This window comes from Sus scrofa, chromosome 3 (assembly GCF_000003025.6).
Source record: "Sus scrofa isolate TJ Tabasco breed Duroc chromosome 3, Sscrofa11.1, whole genome shotgun sequence".
Lineage (NCBI taxonomy): Eukaryota > Metazoa > Chordata > Mammalia > Artiodactyla > Suidae > Sus > Sus scrofa.
Window position 1 is genome coordinate 100306146 of NC_010445.4, and position 17689 is coordinate 100323834.

Here is a 17689-nt window from a genome sequence, read left to right on the forward strand (position 1 = left end):
ATAGAATAGAGAACCCAGTTATAAGCCCAGACACCTATAGTCAATTAACCTCCAACAGTGGATGCAAGAATATAAAATGGGGAAAAGACAGTCTCTTCAACAAGTGGTGCTGATAAAATTGGACAGCTGCATATAAGTCAATGAAACTAGAACACACACTCACACCATGCACAAAAATAAACTCAAAATGGCTTAAAGACTTAAACATAAGACAAGACACCATAAAGTTTCTAGAAGATAACATAGGTAAAACATTCTCTGACATCAACCATACAAATGTTTTCTTAGGTCAGTCTCCCAAGGCAACAGAAATAAAAACAAAAATAAACCAATGGGACCTATATAAACTACAAGTTTTTCACAGCAAAGGAAACCATAAAAAAAAAAAAGAAAAGAAATTGTACAGAATGGGAGAAAATAGTTGCAAATGGTTCAACTGATAAGGGATTAATCTCCAAAATATACAAACAACTCATACAACTCAACAGCCAAAAAAAATTGAAAAAAATGGGCAGAAAACCTAAGCAGACATTTCTCTGTCAGAACTGCCATCATTAGTAAGTCTACAAATAACAAATGCTGGAGAGGGTGTGAGAAAAGGGAACCCTTCTACCCTCCCACACTGTTGGTGGGAATGTAAATTGGTACAAGCACTATGGAAAACAGTATGGAGTTTCCTCAGAAAACTAAATATAGAACTACCATATAATCCAACAATCCCACTCCTGGACATATATCCAGACAAAGCTTTCATTCAAAAAGATACATGCAACCCTATGTTCATCGTAACACTATTCACAATAGCCTAAACATAGAAACAACCTAAATGTCCATCAACAGATGAATGAATTAGGAAGATGTGGTGCATATATACAATGGAATACTACTCAATTATAAAAAGGATAAAATTATGTCATTTTCGGAAACATGGATGGAACTAGAGATTCTCAAACTAATTGAAGTCAGAAAGAGAACAACAAATACTATATTAAATCACTTACATCTAGAATCTAATATATGGCACAAATTAACCTATATACAGAAAAGAAACAAACTCATGGACATGGAAAACAGACTTATGGTTGCCAAGAGGGAGTGGGAGGGAGTGGGATGGACTGGTGGGGTTAGATGCAAACTGTTACATTTGGAACATATAGGCAATGAGGTCCTACTATACAGCACAGGGAACATGTCCAATCTCTTAGGTGAGAACACATGGAAGATAGTATGAAAAAAAGGAATATACCTATATGTGTGACTGGGTCACTTTGCTGTACAACAGAAATTGAAGGAACATTGTAAATCAACTATACTTTAAAAAAATTTTTAATCAAAAGTAAAAGAAAAAACAAGAGTCACTTCCTCTATCTATCCCCTCTAGAACAGTCACATCATTGCCACCAGCAGTATTTCCACAATAGTTAGTTACCCTCAGAGAGTAAATGCTTATTGACATCCTCTCAGCGTGAGCTCTCCAATTTTCTGGTATGATGAGATTTTACATTCACGATGATAACACTGCAGCACTAATTGCATGATCCACAAGTGCTGTCATCAAAGAAAAATTAGATTAAGTTTGTTGAATTGTCTTACTCTTCAAAAAGGGGGAGTCAGAAAGACAACTAGTACCTCTCAGGTAACCAGAACGTTTTATCAATAGCAAGACTCCCAATGCTGAGAGAGAAGATGTACACAGGAATTCATCATCTATACCACCATAGGCACTGACTACCAAGCCTGGCACTGTGGCTGATCCTGTCCCTCCACCCATGACAGGGGTGTAGCTCAAGTCTTTTACCTTTTACCCTGGCATCTTGGAGGCAAGGATGGAGGCTAAGCAGACAAGATAGGGGTCCATAATAGTTTGGACTTCTGTACAAGTCTGTAGTCTTTGTTTTCACATTTAAACTAGCTCATTATGACCTAATAGATATTTGACCAATAAAGGTGAGTGTGATTTCCATGGCCTCTTAAAATACCCAGGAAAGAGTCTCAGGTACTTGGCGGAATTTAAAACTTCTAGAAAATGTTCTTCATCCCTCGCTGCATCTGAAGCACAGGATTAACCTAAGACTGATCTTGCCAAAGGAAAAATCAGCAAAGTTTCCCTTTTCAGCTTGTTCCCTCAGTTTTGCCCCTCAGCCCTCCTTGCAGTCTTCTTCTTGAATGTTCAGGACCCTATCAAGGAAGAAAGTATAAACATGGGACTTGATACCCCAGACCCCTTCCTCCTCTGGGGTTTAATTCAAAATTAAATCTTGTTGTGAGTCCTTTTAGATGAAGACAAAGATTCATGTTTCATTCATGTTTATGTCTGAACTGGAGATAAGATTTGGGGAGGGCAGTAGGTTAGGGATGACAGAGAAAGTTGGTGGGCTCTTAGCTGCTGGAAATCATGCATCTTTGGACCCATGTTCTCCTGGTAACTGCTCTCTTTTAGCTCCTGTTATTCCTCCATCTTCTCCTAGTCTTACTTCCTCATATCTACTCCTTCCAGGAGATAAATGTGGAAGAAAAGGATTTGAGGCATTTTCTGTTTTGCATTTATATTTAAGGATGAACCTGTTTATTATGCACCAGGCACCACTTAAGTTATTCTCATACATAAAACCTAAGACACCAATTTACATTATAATCCAGTTCTCCTTCCTCTAAATTTAGTGTTAATCTCTCTATCTAAAATTATTATGAGGAAGGTGGTCAAGGTTAACTAGTAAAATATGCCCTTGTACTTCTTTTGCCCAAGTACCCAGTTTTAGGTCAAACCCAAAGATGACTCTTAATTCAAGAGAATCCCAAATGTTTGCAAGGACATCATCCTCAATGATCAACAAGAAATGGTTGACAGAAAAGTGCAATTGACCCTTGAACAACACAGGCTTGAATGGCACCTATAAACAATTTTTTTTTCAATAAATGTATATGGTGCTACAAAGGCAAGATTGTTACCATTGTTCCACATCTGTGGATCTAACCAGAGCGTAGACAGTGGGACTTGAGCATCCACAGGTTTTAGTGTCCAGAGTGGGTTCTGGAACCAATGCCTGATAAATACAGAGGAACAAATATGCCCAGAATGACAGAGTGGCTAGAATTGGGAGGTTTTTAGTTGCGGGTTCCATTATCCACTACTTAATTTTCTAAGTTTTCATTTCTTTATCAATTAAAAGGATAAACAATTATCCTGTGCCGTAGCATTGGTAATGGATTACATGAGATATTGCATGTAAAACACTTAGAACAATCCTAAAACATAATAAGTGACCCCAAAGAAGCTGACTCTGAGCACAGAGTTGTTTCTTTCTGTTAAAACCCATTTTCCCTTACCTACATTTTCATTAAATGTAGTTTCTACTTAAAATTAATAGCCTTCTCCCCCCAACACACAATTTCCTTGTTTTCTCTGTGTGTTATCAATTAGAATCTCAGATATTCTTGGAAACACGGCCTAATTCACCATGGTGTTGCCACTTTCATTGATAGTAATTACACTAAAGCAGTGGCCACTCTTGAACCTTAGCAGAGATGTTTTCAAAGGCACTGACTGACTCGTTTTCTCTAACCAGTGGCAACTTGATTACACACCTTCCTGCCTCATTCACCCTTACTCCCAATGTGGTTTTTATAAGCCAATACCCTCTAGCTTCCCAGTTAAGCCAGGCTGAAATGCTGTCTAGCTTCAGCTCAATTTGAGAAATTAGAGGTTAATGAGGAAATAGGGAGTGAGTTGGTAAAACAACCAAAGACGATGGAAAGTCTGACATGGTTCACACATAAAGATCAATGAAGACAGTGAGTAGAAGAAACAGAAGCAGCCAAGACAGAGAAAAACAATTTTCTATGTTGTGTTCTATTTTTAGAGCTATAGTCACAGTCCCAAAGGGAAGAAGTGAAAGCTGCCAGTGAGCATATGATGAAATTAGATTTGGAGTTTATTCAAATAATTGCATCCAAATATATACTGAGTGCCAACTATGTAATGGGCTCTCTTTGAGATGCTGTGATCTAATGCTGAACCAAACACAAAAATCTATAGCCGGTAGAGAGCTGAAGTGGGCTGCCTGCTAGCATTTGACCAACTTTGCTTTTCTCTTCTTGTCCTGTGGGTCTGAAAATGTCATGGGTTTAAAAGAAGCCAAAGGACTCTGACCTCTCTTTTGCTGATTTTTTTTTAGCAGGAGGCTCTTGAAAGAGGCTACCTCATGAGTAAAAAAAACATTAGAAGAGCTAAGGAAGGAAACATGTAGAGAGGTGGGAAAAAGAGCTTTCATAAACTAGAAGGCACACAAAAGCAAGCCCATCAAAACCAGAAAATGTGCTGACAATATGAAGTGAAGGAATCAGAGAGCGAAGTTATCTGAAACAATTTCCAATGCTAAGCATTAGTTCTTGGGTTACTAAAGCCAAAGACGATAAAGGTTAATTTAGCACTTTTCCTAAGCTAACTCACTTTAAAGCCAGTGAGCATCATGGTGTCGATGTGGTACAACTATTAGCACTTACCTTGACAGCAGCCCTGGTCCACAGGTCAGGCACTTTATATTAGAACCTAGAAACCAGAGTAATACAAGTTTGTCCTCTGATTCTCCATGGAACTGAGGAGAAAGATACATGTGGACAGTAGTTTAATTCTTAATATCTAGATGCTTAACACAGAAAAGACTGCTTAGGAATTGAAAGATCAGATGGTCTTACAAGCAATTGTCAAGAGAATGGTATTTAGAGAACATGAGTTACCTTTCCTCCTGTTTGTTACCACGCAAAATAGTAACTGATGCCAGAAATTCTACCGTAACCAAATAATTTGAAAATGCCCAGTAATTTATAATTCCCCCCTTCTCTAGCTCCCACCTCCAGACTGTATTCTCTATTTTTCTTTTTCTTTTTTTCTTTTTAGGGCCACAGGTGTGGCATAAGGCAGTTCCCAGGCTAGGGGTCAAATCAGAGCTGCAGCTGCCAGCCTACATCACAACCACAGCAATGCCATATTCAAGTCAAATCTGTGAACTATACCACAGCTCACAGCAATGCCAGATCCTTAACCCATGGAGGGAGACCATGGATCAAACACATATCTTCATGGATACAAGTCATGTTCATTTCCACTGAGACACAGTGGGAATTCCATAGCAATATATAGCTCCCTTTATAGCAGCTATTATTCTTAGATTATATTTTCACTTTTCTTTTCCTAGCCATCCCACATCATATGGGCCAGGGATCAGATTCTAGCCACAGTTGTGACCTATACTGCAGCTGCATCAACCTTGGATCCTTTGACCCTTTAACCCATCACCGCAGAGATGCTGATGATTCTGATGTTCCCTTTGTGCCACAGCAGGAACTCCTAGATTTTATATATTATAAAATCTATATAATTTTATAGATTTTATTAATTTATATTAATTACTGAATTGCCAGTATCTAGCACCTAGTAGGGCCTCAATAAATTATTGTTAATTGAATGAAATTTCAACCTTTAAGACTGTGGACTTGGTTACATTCCAAACACAATGTTATAATGGACAAAGCTGGTGTGAATTACTTACAAGGAACTGTGGGAAGGGAAGCAGAATGAGATTATTTATAAGTAGTGAACTTTCCCTGCAGGAAAGTCCAATTCAAATTCCAGGGAAGGAGGGAAGGGCAGCACAGATCCATGGGAACCAGATGTGCTTCTTCAGCAATTTTCAGGCTGATATTATCAATAGTCATGGTGGTCGTCATTATCATTACTATTTGGCACTATTTCTGTGCTAGGCACTTTATGTATATTGTTCTTAACCACCAATAACCCACTTAGATGTGATTATTCCCATTTTATAAATCAAAAAAATTAAGGCTGCCTGAGTTTATTTGTTTTCCTTTTTATGGCCACACCTGTGGCATTTGGAAGTTCCCAGGCTAGGGGTCAAATCGGAGCTATAGCTGCTGACCTACCTACACCACAGTCACAGCAGTGCTGGTTGCGAGTTGCATCTGCGACTTACGCCCAAGCTTGTGGAAATGCTGTATCCTTAACACAGAGTGAGGCCAGGGATTGAACCAGCATCCTCAAGGATACTAGCTGAGTTCATTGCTGCTGAGCCACAAGGGGAACTCCTAAGCTCCCAAGTTCTTAAGCAGTAGAGCCAGAAATTGAACTCAATCCCATTCCAAGTAAATCGCACCTTCTCCCCCAAAGACTGGCTGAGGAATCATAATCTCTTTTTTCCAGCAGATGTCTTCTCCAAAATTCACCATCTTTTGATTTTTCAGCACAGTTTTGCCTCTCCACCGGTAGTATCAAACAGGTGGCCATCAGATTCAGCATGTTTGTTCAAAGAAAATGTTTTCTTTCTGTGATATATTAGCTTCTTATAGAGCCCTGTTCTGACAGCTCTGGCTGCTCTGGCCAAAGAGTAACTATGACAGCCCTGGGAAGAAAACGCTATGGTAGAAGACTGAAATCATTCCTTCTTTGTCTTGCAGGACAGACCAGCTTGAGAGTATCACTCTTCTCTCCCTGGAAGGCTGTAGAGTATGAAAGAAAGAAATCCTTTTGCTAAATTAGCTTTTAAAAAGTGGAATTCTTTTTTTCTTTTTTGTTTTCATGTGTGGAAAGTTCAGTGGTTCAGTAAAGGTATGTGCCAAGTCTTAACTATGTTTATGCTGTTCTTTCCCATCTCTAGGCAAAATTATTTGCATACTGGAAACCTCATAAATGTTTAGTGAATCTAACTGGTTTTTTAATAGATCATCTGTTCTTGGGAGAAAGGATGACCTCAGTTTGAAGATAACAATGAAGACTTAAAGAATAGCCCTAATCAGATTTTTTTTTTTTGCCCTGTATTTTTTGTAGTCACTTTTTGATTTTTAAGTTTTTAAAATTTTATTTTATTTTATTATTATTTTTGGCCATACCCACAGAGTGCAGAAGTTCCCAGGCCAAGGATCAAACCTATGCCACAACAGTGACAACGCCAGATCTTTAACCTGCTAGGCCACCAGGAAATTAGACCTAATCAGATTTGTGGCAGGTAACTGGTTGAAATGAGTGGAATTACACAAAAATGGATGGCTCTACTTAGTCATGCCATGGCCCCTTAGTGGACACTGATCTACAACGCCAGGCCTGAAAGACCATCAATGCAGGCTTAGAGAGAATAGAATTAAATTTAGTGTGGTTTTTCTTTTCCCATTCACAACTGCATCTGGGAAATTAGATGATATTTTTTTAGTGACCCACGTATACATGGGATTTCAGGTTCACAAGGGTGGCTAGGACAGAAAAGTTGAGAAATCATCTTAGGTTCAATGCAAATAGCCTGTGTCAACCACTTTATTCTCACTGATTGTCAAGAATAATTTTCTCTTCTCTTTATTGGATCACAGTATCTGGCATGTTAAAAAAAATGTAGTTATACAACTTCCATTTTTCCATGCAACTTCCAAATGTTTGGTCCTTTGCCAAAATATTGATAGATATAATAAATTAATGACCTGGAGAAGATCATCTCTTGGGCAACATTTCAAGTTAAAAGTGCTCTTCACTTTAGGGAAATTCAACTTATGAAATTCTAAGATTTCAACCCAAAAATCTGTATGTAAATTATGGCTTGGAGGAAGGAGTGGAGGGTTTATTTAAGTTACTAAAATAATCTGTCCTATTTCGCAAGATTCTCTGAAGGCTTATTTGAAATGGTGCATTAATAATATGAGATAGGATTTAATGGCATGGATGAAATTAATACACTGTCTCAAAGCTCCTTCTTTCAGATATGCAACCTTTGGATTCAAGTCAAGTTTACAAGGAGAGCTTGGATCTGGTAAATACTGGAGGTATGGGAAGATAGTACAGAACCAGTGAGTTGCTTCATCCCCCAGGGACATAAAAATGCATGCTTTCCCTCTGCTCCAAATGGTTTTGGATCCCAAGGCCAGTAACCGCAATTGAAAAGAATCCCCAAACGAATTAAGCTTATTTTTTTAATAAACTAGATGGAGCATTCACTGATGTGAAAGCAGAACTTAATTAAAACTGAAGCACAGATGAGCTGGAAGTAAAGAGAGAGGAAGTGCCATTAGAACCAAAGCTGTCTTTCCTTTCTTGCCCTCTACCCCCGAGCACACAGGACGAGTTGTAGAGTACAGCGGGGATGTCAGTGCCCTATTTGGATGAAAATAGCCATGCTAATACTAATACCCTGAATCATTATTATAATGATTGGAAAGCATTCATTATATCAAACTACCTTGCTGATGCTATCACAGTAATGAGTACTGAACTAAATCTTAGAGAGTAGTTTTAATTATGATTCATTATACAGTTGAAATTGCTTCCCCGATCCTTAGATAACTAGGCATTTCTCTCAATGGCAGGGATGAACAAGACATGAAAAACTTCCAAGAAGATGAGGTGACTCCTTTTGTACCCCAAGCAGTGCTGATTATCAGTCAATTTCTCCCTGCTACCTGGCTATTGAGGTGATTCCTTTTGCATTCTCACACCTCTTCTACCCTTCCAATAAATACTGATTGCCAAAAGATGCCCAAGCATGTCACTGTTTCTTGCAACCTAAAAAAAAACATAGCCAACTCCCTTGGCTAATTCCATGTCTGCCCAACAGCTCAAGGCTTATCCCACTGCTCTAAGAGATCTCAAGAAGGGAAGAGTAAAATCCACCCTGCTACCTTCCCTCTACCATTTCCATTTTTCTACATCATCCAATGATATCAGACCTCAGAGAAAGCAAAAAATTGTATCTCATTGTGAAAAGATTAGGAATCCTTTATCTATACTCTCTGCTAAAACCTCATAAAATAGTTGTGGGTAAAAACGCCCAATAGGTAAGTCAGCAGTTACTCAGTGTCCTAACAAATCACCTTCTAGCTGCAGACCCCACCCAACAAGGCAGCTCTGCACTGCAGTTACTTCAGGCACATGGAAGAACACGTCCTATTCGAAACCCTGTCCTACTCAGCTCTCTAGTATCTGAAATTCTAGACCCCTGTGTTTAAGATGTATTTCTATTAAGCAGCATGTATTTGGGTTTTGGTTTTATTTTTTTTTAATTCAGTCTGACAATTTTTATCTTTAAATTGGAATATTTTATCATGTTGTTATTTCAAATGTAATGACTCATGTGTTTGAGTTTGAACTACCGTATTACCATTAACTTGCTATTGGTCCCATCTGTTCTGTGTTTCTCTTTCCTTCCTTTACCTTGGCTTTATTCAGATTTATTGAAAGTATTATTTTTAATCTATTTTCCCCTCGATTATCTTGTTTTCTTGGTCCTAGCCCTGATTATGGCTTATACCTCTGGCTTGAAGATTTTTTTTTTGTCTCCTCTGGAAAATTCCATACTACTATATCTTCAAATTTTGTGTCGTTGTATTCTCTCTCAGTCTCATCTTTTATTTTCTTGACAATATTAAGCATAGTTATTTTAAAGGTCAGGCCTAATTAACTCCATCATCAGGATCCCCTATGGGTCTGGTTCCCTTGTCTCATTTCTTTTGTGATGACAAATTTGCACTTCCTCGAATGAAAAATGTAGATAAATTTGAGACTCTACAATAATGGTCCCTTTCTTCTAAGGAGTTTTAAATTTGCTTTGAGATCTAGACTAGGGGCACTAATAATTTCAGATCACTTGATATGATTTAAAGCCTATTTCCAATTTATTCTCACTCCTAGGGAGTGCTTTTGGGATCCCAACACAAAAACCTACAGGGTTGGGCAGAGCTTCCTCCTCAGTGAATCTTAACTCTGGTATTTGTCTCCCCAGCCCTGTAAGCCTGTCAAAGCTCTGCTTAATCATCTCAGCCTTTGAATCTCCTCTTGCAGAAATAGTAGAAACTGCTATGGAAAGCAGCCCCAAAGGTCAGTCTCATCTTTTAGGTTTCTTGTCCCAGATCTTTGATCCATAAATTGTTCCTGTCTTGCTACTTTCTTAAGCCTTAGAACTGATGTTCTTCATATTTGATGCAGCTTTTCCATTATTCCCAGTGGGAAGGTGGGCCTGAATGATCTAGTCACCATTCCCAGGGCCTAGAAGCTAACCATTGGAAAGCTACCTTTGGCTTTGCTTCTGCTTAAAATCTAAATGCCAAAGACGAGCCCATTAAGTCTCTTCACTCATTTACATTTTCAAGGGAATAAGTATGTTTATTATTTCCTAGGTGGTGGGGGTAAAGAACACAGAAGGAAATGTTAGGTGCCTAAAGTTATAGTTTAGCTGTTGGGAAGGATTTCCAGGGAGTCTTAGACATACAGATAATAGGGATAAACTGATATGCACACTAATCTACTCACACATATTTTTGATCCTGGAGTTTTACAGATGCTCTTTAGATGGTTCTTTGCTGCTCAAGTGCCTCACTGAAAAGATCAGTGTAAGGACAATAATCCATCCATCTGTGGCTGCCAAGAGCAAGGTCAATCATCATTTGTACTGTTTGCTCTTAGCAGGAAAAATCTGCTCAACCTTAGCCTGATAAGCAACTCTGGTGCCTTTCCTCAGGGAAGCACTGGCCGGGCTGCTAATTATGAAATGATTCTCTTGGTATTTCATAACATTTATGCTCCCAGCCAATGGTGGGGATGGCCATTTATTTATGTATTTTTAAGGTTTTTTTGTTTTTCTTTTGTTTTTATGTGCAAAGCACTAAGGTAGGTGGAATGAAAGGTAAAGAAAAGAATCTTAATTCTACCCTTTTATAACATGATTCTAGTCATGTAACCATGGTTTTAAGAGTTTTATTGTAGACATGTTCATTGTAAGTCATTTCAAGTCCTTTTTGAAAGAAGACAAGGCAAAATTAATTAATAAATCTATGAACAAACCTCTATCCCTGTTCTCAAGGAGTTTATGATCCAAAACTAACTCAGCTTATTGTGGAGTTAATTAGGATGGGGTTGCCCTTGAATGGAAGGGCACTGAGCAGAGAGGAAGACTCTTGTGATGTGGGCACTGCAAATTACCTGCCCAACAACCAGTGTTCCTTCTCTTTTTCTTCACAGAACCCCAATTTTGTTCTTGTATTTATCCTTCCCACCCCTTGTCAGGAAGGTGGAAGCTGATCAGCCGTCCCTCCTCCACAGCTCCAGGGTTAGGTGTGGTTGACCCAAATTAGTCCTCTTTCCTAGCCAGTAATTAAAGCAGTGGTAGGCACATGGCCCAGTTCTGGTCCTTGAGATGTGAGAGCAAGTCTAGGCAGCTCCTAAGACAAAGCCACAGAAAGATGTGCTCTCTCGTCTCCCTTCAGATGTTTCTGTGTGTAATAACAGCACCTAAAGCTGCAGTAGCCATCTGGCCACAAGGCTGAGGATGAAGTCAACTTGGAGAATGGGCAGACTCTAGAGATGGGAAAAACATCACACTTTGATGACCTCATGAAGCCAGTGGGGCTGGAAGTGTAATTCATTGCAGCCGTGGTTTCCAAGAGAGGATATAAAGAATAAAAGTTTAAAAAAAAAATATGAGAGAAAAAACTTTTTGGTAAACTGAGTGCCCTGTTTTTTTATAATGTCCTTTGACATTTCAAGCAAAGGGAAAGAGGGGGAGGAGCATGCTTTCTGATGAATACATCAATCAGGCTCCACTATAACCCTCCCTGAAAGTTTTAAAGGCAGTTTCTTCAAATAAGCACTTCATTGCAGTCTGCACATTTCAATCAGCTGTCCATGATCCAATGGCTGAGGGAAGGGATCCTCAACTTACTGACCTTTGGGCCTCATACTTCTTTTTTTTTTTTTGTGGGGGCCTGGCCTCTGGAGAGTGCTTATCAGGATCCTTGACTCCTGCCCACTGGATACAAGCAGAGGCCCCTCCCTGTGGTTGTGGCAGCTAAAAATGCCTCTAGACATTGCCTAGTGTTCCCCTGGGGTGGTGGTGGTGGGGAAACTGCTTCCAGATGACAGTAATGGCCTAGATGAAATCACTTTATCCATCTCAGTCCAGAATGAAAGAAAAGGTGTATTCCTTTTAAAGATATACCTTGCTCATTGTCTGCTTTAAAAATTAACATTTTGAGCACTATAGAAACATGGAATGTAAAGGAGAAAACCAGCCCCCTCAAATATTAACAATAATGTAGAAGCCTCAATATTTCTATTCACATTTACATAGAGATAATTTTGTAAACAATTGTAAAATGTGTTCTATGTCTATTTTTTCAACTCCCACTTATCAGTGTATACAGTGTACCTTTCTACACTTATAAATACATATTTATTTCCAAATAATGTATATATGTGTGTGTGCACATATACATATGTATTTTTTCCAACCTTATTCTTTACATTGGCTCAGTGGTATTATATTTCATGGATGTTCTACAATTTATTTAACTACATAACGATGAACCTTAGAGTTAAATCCAATTATTTGCCAGTACAAACAATGTAATGAGCATACCTGTATGAAAATTTTTCCATGAGTATTTCTTTAGACCCCAACCTCCAACAAATATATTTTTACTGAAAAGTTTGGTTTCCTTATCACACAATATATATGTTCACGTGTATACATGTATACGTGTGTGTGTTGCCGTATCTTTATATCTATCTATCATGTTTTTTACATGCTAAACACTGGGATATAGAGAGATAAAAACATACCCCCTTCCTTCATGGGGCTTATGCTTCAGGGGGACAGTAACCTATGAGCTGAGACTGTAATATACTGGAACTGCTTTGTGAATGGCTCGGGAACTCAGTTTCTTTTATACCCATCCTATCTCAACTCTTCAAAGATGATTCCCATTTTTCTAGCATCAGGTATTATGAAACCACCTTATCCACTTGCTTCCAACCATAATGTGTTTTGGTGTCTACATATTTCTCTGTCCTAGAGAGGTGGTGGCATTAGAAACAATAGAGGGGTGTGGGATGGTGGGATGGTATTTATGAAAGGAGAAATGATGTACAAAATATCTAAAAAAAGAGAAATAAGCTTTTTTTCAATTGTTTGAAAAATGTTGATATTAGCTCATTATAGGTGAACCTAGTAACAACCTTGGGGTCTTGGAGTGATTTACCATCATTTGACAGAGGCAGAAAACTGTGATGGAGTCACCTGACCTGTGCACCACATGACATGTGATGGCCTATGACCTTTGCTTCAACACTCCCTAACTCTTTTTTTAAAGGATTTTCCCTTGTACATCCAACTATACCATCCAGAGACTACTTATCTACTTGTTAATTATTATTACTATAATAATAAATTATTATAAGTTACTGTGATATAATTATTATATATAGTATTATTACTATAATTTTTATTTACTGTAAATTATTTACTGTAATGTAGAAAGAGTTTCTTCAAGATTTTACTTGTATCTCCTATCTAGCAAAAGCCTAGAGAGAGTAGGAATGACTTGAATTTTGCTTTAGGCTAAATGCGGGAAAAGTCCAATTAAAGATCTCAGAGTCTTAAACACCTCGGTCAGTTTCATCTCCATGAGTAATAATACTCAGAAACTGCTCAAGCTGAAAAGGCTCAGCTGAAAAGATGTCAGTTGCACTCTTCCACTGATGGAGCACCAGCTCAGGGCCTCCTCAACATTCTATCCACCATCAAAGGAAAGAGCTGAGCCCAGGGAAGAGCTTAGCAAGCTCAAATTTCTAGTGAGGGAAAATGCGTTTGAGCCCCACTGAAGTTTCCCAGCCAAAGTAGATCCTCCTGGGAGGGCAGGTGCAAAATCAATACTGAAGGGAGCAGTTAGTCGACGTGTACACAGGGAGCTGCTGTCCAGAAAATGTTTGGAAGTATTACTTGCATGGCCAACCATTCTTGGTCAGAGGCTGACAGGAAGCTAACAGGCCAGACTCTTCAGAGCCAAGAGTTCTGAGTCACACAAGCTCCTTCTGGTTTTCTCTCACGTGAACCTCTAGTAGAGATGAAGAGGAGAAATAACACTGACTTAAGCTAAGATTTAATACCTGCATTCAAATAGCACGTTCTCTAATTCCCACCCTCCTTTAGAAATGAAACTTTCAAAAATGAAAACTTTACCCCTCTCAAATTAGGAGAATAATATAATGGGCCATCTGTGCACTCACCAAGTAACTTGAGAAATAAAATAATATAAACACATTTGAAGCCTTTCTCATTTGCATGACCCTCCCCCTCTGCCAGCTAAATATTTCCTGGATTTTCTGTTTATCACTCTCACGCATGACATTTGTTACTGCATATCTGTCATCCATAAACAATATATAGTACGTTAATGGTTTTTAAAATTATATAAATAGCACCGTACTGTGAATACCACTTGTGTAACTTTTATTTTACCACACTTGACATTATGTTTTCCAGATTTAAACATTTTTTTGAGCAGAGGAATGGCAAGATTTTTCCTCTTATTTTTACTTAGCCCATGGTGGTCTTGGGAACAATCAGGTAAACAAATAGCTCTTCATACCAACAGTTTCTACAACCACAGATTCAACCAAGCATGGCTTAAAAATATTTGAAAAAAAAAATTCCATAGAGTTCTAAAAAGGAAAACTTGGGGAGTTCCTGTTGTGGTGCAGGGGAAACAAATCTGACAAGCATCCATGAGGATGCAGATTCGATCCCTGGCCCTGCACAGTAGGTTAAGGATCCAACGTTGCTGTGAGCAGCAGTGTAGGTGGCAGATGTGGCTCAGGTTCAGCTTCACTGTGGCTGTGGCATAGGCCAGAGGCTATAGTTCCAATTTGACCCCTAGCCTGGAAACTTCCATATGCCACACCTGTGGCCCTGAATGGAAAACTTGAATTTGCCATATACTAGCAATGACATCGTTTTTGGTATTACATGTAACCTAGAGTTAATTTAAAGTATGTGGGAGCATGGGCATAGGTTTCATGAAAATTCCACACCATTTTATAATAGGGCCTTGAGCATCCACAGGTTTTGGTACCCATGGGAGTCGTGGAACCAGTGCCTCCACAGATACCAAAAGAGGATTGTAAATCACTCCAAGACTCCATTAAGACTGCTATTGGTTTCACATATAATGAGCTAGTATTAACAGTTTTCAAACAATTGAAAAAAAAAGTTTATCTTTCTTTAGATATTTTGTACATCATTTCTCCTTTCATAAATACTACCCCACCATCCCACACCCTTTTACTCTTTCTAATGCCACCACCCCTCTAAAAGAGAGAAATATATGGACACCAAATCATCTTATGGCAGGAATCAAGTGGATAAGATGGATTCATCATGCTTGATGCTAGAAAAATGGAAGTCAACTTTGAAGAATTATGATAAGATGGGTATAAAAGAAACTGAGTCCCCAAGCCATTCAAAAAGCAGTCCCAGCTCATAGGTCACTGTCCCCCTGAAGCATAAGCCCCATGAAGGTAGGAGTATGTTGCTACTTCTCTAAATCCCAGTGTCCAGAATATGCTCAGCACAAAGCCAGTGCACATCCAACATTTCCTAAAGAATCTGACAATGGTGAAGATGACTGGGACCCAAAAAATTCAACAGTAACAAAATGTCAGGGTTTAAATGATCAAGATGACTAACCTGTTGCATTTTTATGTATAGTCTCCTAACTCTTTCTAATGTTTGCCTTACAAGTGTCCTTTTTTAGTGTTCTTTCAGTCTCATTAGTAAAAAGGGAAAACTCACCACCTTTGAATACTAATTATCTTGACCTTTTCATACCTGAGGCTAAATGTATCATCAATGAGCTTTAACCTTATCAGTTAGAGGCCTGCACCAGTGTGCTGACAGGAGGGCCAGCTGGTTCCCAGGGGGTACTCTGTCACAGCTACAAATCAAGGTCTTCAAGGAATCATCACCCCACTTCCTCCAGACCATGGCAGAAAAAATGAACTTGTATGTCAGAGAGCCAATATATTATTTACCATAAGAAATACAACTACCACAGAGAACAGACTGTGCCAGTTGTCGAAGCCTGGGCTTCCTCTTTTTCACACAGTTCTGGAGGCTTGCTGATGACATTTGTTTTCCAGAGGGTCACCTGTGTATGTGCCTCTCTGCAGAGTTGCAAGGGTCCCTGTCTTTCTCAGCCACAGGAAATGTCCTGCTTGACCTTGATCAAGCTTACGTTTCTCAGAGGTCTACACCTGGTGGGCTTCTACGTAGAAGTGTGAATTTCTGCTTTCAGTCCCCTTTAAGTCCTCCTTGTCCTTCTAGAGTCCCTGTTCTTAAAAACTGACTTGATTAAGCCCTGGTTCCCAAAATCAATCTCGTCGTAAGGGTACTGAGCAATGTGCATAGAAGAATTGAGCTTAGTACCATAAAACCCAAGGGGGCCTCTTTCTATATGCAAATACTCAGAACTGAATCTACTCAATCCAATCTGAACTTATATGCATTTAAAGTTTAATCAAAATATTACTACCTCATAAAAGAGGAGCATCTTTGTAAGAAAGTTGTTATACCGTAGTTCACCAGCAAAGCTCTCAGTTCTGAAAATGACATACGAAGTGTTCCCTGGTGCCCTAGTAGGTTAAGGATCTGGCATTGTCACTGCTGTGACTTGGGTCACTGCTGTGGCACAGGTTTTACTCCTGGCTCAGGAACTTCTGAATGCTGTGGGTATGGCCCAAAATAACAATAATAAAATGGTATATTAACTCATAATCTGAATTGATGATGATATAGACAAGGAAATAGATAAACAATGGACATACTAAAAAAAAAAAACTCAAATGGCATTAATCCTCTATGACATTTTTGCTAACAGTATATCAGAATGTATGAGTTGAAAAAAATTATATGATGTTCTTTTAGGACAAATCTCACAATGGAGCTTTAATTAACTTTAGCCAAAATAACCAAACTAAACAGACATTAGAATGTCTGAAAAAATTATTTAAAAACCAGCATTGATACAGTCAAAATTTCTATGAAGAGCAAAAATACTGAAACTATCATTTGGAGGCCAAGTATACTCCAGCCCCTCCCCAGCAAAACCAGCATAAGATATTTCCCATGATGCCTAGTCATTAACTATTTATGGATTTTATTTAACCTCAAAATCCATAAAAGAGAACTGGGACCCAGTCAAATAATTAGCAGGCCTATCATCTATTGATTTTAAAGTCATTTCCGATAATTTGGGAAATGCCAAAGAAATTCTTAGCAAAGGAGTTAGAGCAATTGTAAGTTTGGGCTGATGCAAAAGATCTATCATCCAGTAATTCCCACATGAATTTAATAAAACCTGAGCAAATAAAGCAAAATTATTTGACACAAAATCCAAAGAGTTAAGATGGATCTGTGTCCTAGGAAAAATGCATGATTTTACCATTGGAGGATCTCCCTCTTCTAACTTCAAGGCCAAAATATGAGCTCATGCATTGGCCTGAAAGGAAAGGGTCCAGTGGCTGTCCCCGTGCCCCAGTGCTGAGCCAGGCCACTACCAGGGCTGCGGTGGGTGAGGAGGAGAAAATCAAAGTAGCTTCAAACATTGGCCCTGCCTGTCCAGTGGGTATAAAGGAGGGAATAGAAGAGCTAAATTGATGTCTATTGAATCAAGCCAGCAGGAAAAATACTACATATTACAATATAGGGAACAAACTTTTAGTATTACATCTAATAACCTTTATCTAGTTAGCATCTAAGTATAAACCAGCAACTGAACCATTCCCACCTAGATCTTCGCAGCATCACCTAAGAGCACCAACGTTTTCCCTATGCTGTGTGAACAGGAGGCAGAATTTTCCATCTTG

The 17689-nt window shown here is 38.8% G+C and overlaps 1 long non-coding RNA gene across 1 annotated transcript in view; it reads right to left on the reverse strand.

The window, feature by feature from the left end:
• LOC106507388 overlaps window positions 8077-17689 on the reverse strand; it is a 159367-nt gene continuing 149754 nt past the window's right edge. The window contains exon 3 of the long non-coding RNA XR_002342757.1: window positions 8077-13881. This is a non-coding gene — a long non-coding RNA (uncharacterized LOC106507388). The remainder of the gene's footprint in view (window positions 13882-17689) is intronic.